Below are 5,050 nucleotides of genomic sequence, written 5' to 3' on the forward strand. Positions count from 1 at the left end.
GCGTAGAGAGCCATGAAAGCTGAGTTCACTGCCCATTTCTTTTTTACTATGCTTCCGTACAGGATAACAAGACCCGGCACGCTTTGGAGGCCGACGAGTGTGGCTGCTACCATTTGCCATGCGTTGTCCCCTTTGTTCAACCATACTGGCACCGCGCCGGCACCTCCCTGGTACGCAACCGGCACGGGGTTATATGGAGGAGGACTAGCAGCCATGGCCTAACTAACTACTTTCTGAGCTGCAGAGACTTGAAGAAGCCTTTTATTAACTATAAATGAAGGGTTCGATTCTACGAATGCGATGTGTAGGGAAAGCCAAGATCCAAAATAAGGGTTTAAAAAACATAAAAATGGTAGGTGGAGAAGTGGAAATGTGGGTGAAGACCAATTTGATGATTGGAGGAAAGGTGAGGCAACTTGGCATATAAAATTTAAGATTCTAATTGGGGCGGCATTTGTCTTCATGCTGCGCAGTTTGACTTTTATAGATCAAAATCAACAACAACTGTATGCAGTATCTGTCCCGTAAATCTTTCCTCAAAAGTAGCAGAATCTTTCTTCAATACCTTCATTCTCACTCACTGAGGGCGTGCCTAGCGCAAACTAAGCTTGCCTACCATGTTCTTATATCATGTCAAGCACCAATAATAATACAACTCATATACCATAATTTTATATCTCTTTCTTTAACTCATACCACAATTCTATATACATTAATTTGTAAACTTATTTATATGGTAGCTTGAGTCGGACATCCACATCTCTTATTCAAAATTTTATTCTTTCAATTATTTTTAGTAATAATAAAACATTAAGAAAACTTACTTTAACACAGAGAAAAGAGACATCAGAATCATTCCAATTCCTTCTTTTCCTACGTTTACTTACACATGGGTATTAAAATGATTCCAATTTCTTACTTTTCCTGCATTTACTTACACGAATAATGCTACTTTTACCACATTTGTATACCACATCTTTATACCATCTTATGTGGCAACTGATGTGGACGGCCACATCAATTAAAATTATTTAATATTTTATTTTATTTTCTTTTATGATTTATTCTAGTATTTGTTTTTCTAATTGCCTTAATTAAAATACACTTCATTGATTTAATTGATGTGGCTATAATATGGACATGCCACATCATGTGGTATAGAAATGTGGGATAAAAATGTGGTAAGTGTAGCATTACTCTTACTTATACATACAAAATAAAAAAAGAATAATGCTACTCTTATCACATTTGTATACCACATTCCCATACTACCTTATGTGGTAGATGAGTTGGAAAACCATATCAATTAAAATTCATGTAACATTTTCTTTTCTTTTATGATTTATTGACACTTTTTAATTGATGTGGATGTCCATTTCATTTGCCACATAAGGGGATATGAGAATGTAGTATACACATGTGGTAAGAGTAGCATTACTCTAAAATTATAGGAGTTCCTGTAAGCTAACATATTCAGAGAGGTATGAAGAAGATATCTAAGGAAGAAGAAGGAAATAGAAACAGAGAGAAATGGTAAATCTTAATTTCTGTATTGCTTAATTTCTTTTTGGCTACAGCACTTTTACACTTTATACCTGTTAAGTAAAGCTTAACCGTGTAACCTATCCAGCTGTCTAACTAATTCTACTAACAACCCAGGTGCCTTGCACACCTGACTCACTAACTGTTTTAATATCAATAGTTAACATTTTCCCTACCCTGTTACATTCCCTAATCGAAGATGATTACAATGCCGTGAAAATATAGGACTATGTAATCCCTTTGTGAATTAATCTGCCACTTGCTCTTCTGTAGGAACATACTGTACAAGTAAGTCTTTCTTTTGAACTTTCTCTCTCACAAAATGATAATCAATGTCTAGATGTTTGATCCTGGAATGAATAAATAAGTTAACTTAAGGATTATCAAGTCTTCAAATAAGTTTTATTGATGAATAAATAAATAAAAAACAAAGAATCTCCGTAGCTCCTAAAGCTCATTAGACTAACCTCTCTGCACACGTTTCCGCATGTGCGAGGGATTTTTATTTTATTTTTGAGTAATGCTATTTAGACATACAAGATTGACCACATTAGCTGACCACCTTATCTGGCAGTTGATGTGGTCATGCCATGTCAATTAATGAATATTGCCGTGTAGATTCTACTTTTATTTTCTTTATTTTAATAATCCTTAAAAACAAAAAAATTAAATTAATTATAATTAACCCTAGCATCTGTACGTTGTAGCCCGCTGCAAGTTCGTTCTCTGCCCAACACTCCCTCCATCAAATCCAGTAACACAGGTGCACTGCTTGCCACATCTCCAAGCACCACAAAGCCACGTGAGAAACTTGACAAATCGCATCAATCCATCTCGGAAGAACATTCATTTTTAAAATAAAAATAGTTCATATTTTGGGAATTGTTCGGCTTCTATACTTCACCAGACTGCCCATTTGATTGGAAAGCTAATACCCCATTCCTAGCAACACACCAAGGCTTTAAAAATTTTTCCGATTTTCGGATTTTCTAGATAGCTAGTGAAATAGGCATTTAGATTTTTGAGAATCAATTCGGATTTTCTTGATTAATTGATTTGTACAGTTGAGTTTGCTGAATCAAAGAATTGGTTTTCTTTTTGGAGGGAGAGTTGTTATAGAGATCGGAGGAGCATGAGCAAAGGCCAAAAGGGAAGGAGAAGGGCAGCCAAAGGGATACAACGAAGAAGAAGAAAAGTTGAAAATATAAATTAATTAATTTGAAAAGGAAAAAACAAAAACACAGGTGAGTGACTTGACATATTTACATCAGCTGCCACATAAGGTGTTCAGCTAATGTTGTCAATTTTGTGTGCCTAAATAGCATTATAGGTGATTTAGAGAAAGATTAGTTATAGGCTTACAAATTTTGCAATGGGGTTAAATATTTATTAAAATTTTTAAAAATACGTAGTCGGTTTGGTTTTCACTACAAGAATCAGAACTAGAACTAAACAAAATTGCGGTTTTTTGTCAGGTCAGTTTTTCGGTTTTCCAGTCCCCTAGTTTTTGGGGATTCCTAATCCTACTAAAATTGAGCTTGACAGGAATAGAATTTAGAAGTAATCCAATCCAACTGGACTTGGGCCACTAAACACAAGAGTAGGATTATGGATGCAATCCAGTGTTTTTATCAATCCACCAAATGCAAAAAAAAAAAAAAAAAATTTATTGTAACAAGGATATCATTGTTTAGCTATTCTCGGTCAATAATGCAATGACACGTGGAAGAATTATCCCGCATGTTATTGCTGTATTGATCGAAGATAACAAAAAATGTTATTCCTGTTGCATGAAAGTCTCTCTCTACCAAATGGAACCTTTGTAGTTACTAATAAAGATCCAAGTACTAATGCTAGGGTTCAAGTAAAGGTAACACTATTCGAGAGGGCTCTAGTGACTATATTTTGTCAATTAAAAAAAGGGGTTAATAATCTTAAACATGGTAAAAATGGTTTGGTGTTCCAAATTTCGCTGAATAAAATGCATAATAATTGCCGGAGGCAACAGGCAATTAACATAAAACATTGAAAAGACCACCAGAATATAAAATAATAATTGACAATAACACCTATTTTTCGTACTTCGTTTTTTCTTCTTTTGTTTTTTGGCCTTTTTTTCTTTTTTCTTTTTGGAACAGATTATTAATATAAATAATATATAACTTTGAGTTAGACCACCTGAGTGGCACCACTGGATGGATATTTTTGAGCGTGTCACGTATCATCGGAGCAAAACTCATGCCTAGTAACATCATACTTCTCCCCATCACCCCACAATGCATATGCCTCTTCTCCATGCACTGCATCATCCCCAATCAGCAACTGTTCCTCCGGCATGCGCAACGGAACTATACACCGTAAGACTAGGCAAATAATGGAGGTGACCACAATATTCCATCCAATGATAAATAGGGCTCCCACAATTTGTTTGAGGATTTGCATTCCTCCTGAGCCTCCGTACACGCCTCCGCGCGAGTTTGTGACGGGCAAAAAGAGTGCACATAGTTCAGGCTCAGCGAAAAGCCCCGTTAAAACGCCGCCAAGAAACCCGGCCACGGCGTGGGTGTGAACTACACCAAGGGTGTCGTCAACTGCGGATAGCAGTTTCCACCTCTTGTCCACTATCATCATGGTGAACCAGGGCACACTGCCTGACATAACTCCCATCACTATAGCGGCCCATCCTTGAACAAGGCCTAAATAATTTACATATTTAAACAATAATATTGTATCAGTCTATGAACAAACAAAACTAAAATAAAAGCTAGCTAGTTAATATGGTTAATTAAATGATTGTGCATGGTCAACACAACATGCCATGAGTCATGCGAGGTGTTACAAGTTATACAATGCATCACATGACCTTACATCTCCTTCGCACAAGGTTCGTATTTTCTCAATAGTCACCTCTCCTGTTAAAAACTGGCTAAATAATATATATATAAAGAGATGCAAATGTATTTAGAGAAAACGTTAGAGAACCATATGAGAATTTTTTTAGGAAATTGGCATTGTTTGGTATCCTACTCAAAAAAATAAATTCAAAAACTATGATTCTTTTTTAAAATATGATTTTTCAAATGGTGATTTTAAGATTTAAAAACATTTTTGGTATTGAACTCCAAACTATTTTTAAGATCTAAAAAAATTAAAATTAAAATCAGAAACCCTAAATTCTCAAATTGAAATATCCAAAAGAAAAGGAGAGAGAGAGAGAGAGAGGGAGAGGGAGGAGAGAGAAGGAATGACGGGAGAGGAAGGAGAGAGAGGGAGGCGAGAGAAAAAATCTATAAAGGGGTGCTTTTGAATTTTCTTGAGTTTGAGTTTTCTTGAGTTTGCTTACTCATTCTTCTTTAGCTTCACTTAGGTGTTCGCAAGCATCATCATTATCGTTTTGGGCTCCACATTCTTGACTTTATAACAATATATATATATATATATGATATGGTCATAAGTGGCTGCCGATCAATGCAAGCAATAATATAATATAATATAATACTATTATACT

General features: G+C 35.4%; 1 pseudogene; it reads right to left on the reverse strand.

The window, feature by feature from the left end:
• Positions 1 to 3,711: 3,711 nt before the first annotated feature.
• On the reverse strand, positions 3,712 to 4,369 carry LOC117625642 (annotated as a pseudogene).
• Positions 4,370 to 5,050: the final 681 nt, after the last annotated feature.

This window comes from Prunus dulcis, chromosome 4 (assembly GCF_902201215.1).
Source record: "Prunus dulcis chromosome 4, ALMONDv2, whole genome shotgun sequence".
Classification (NCBI taxonomy): domain Eukaryota; kingdom Viridiplantae; phylum Streptophyta; class Magnoliopsida; order Rosales; family Rosaceae; genus Prunus; species Prunus dulcis.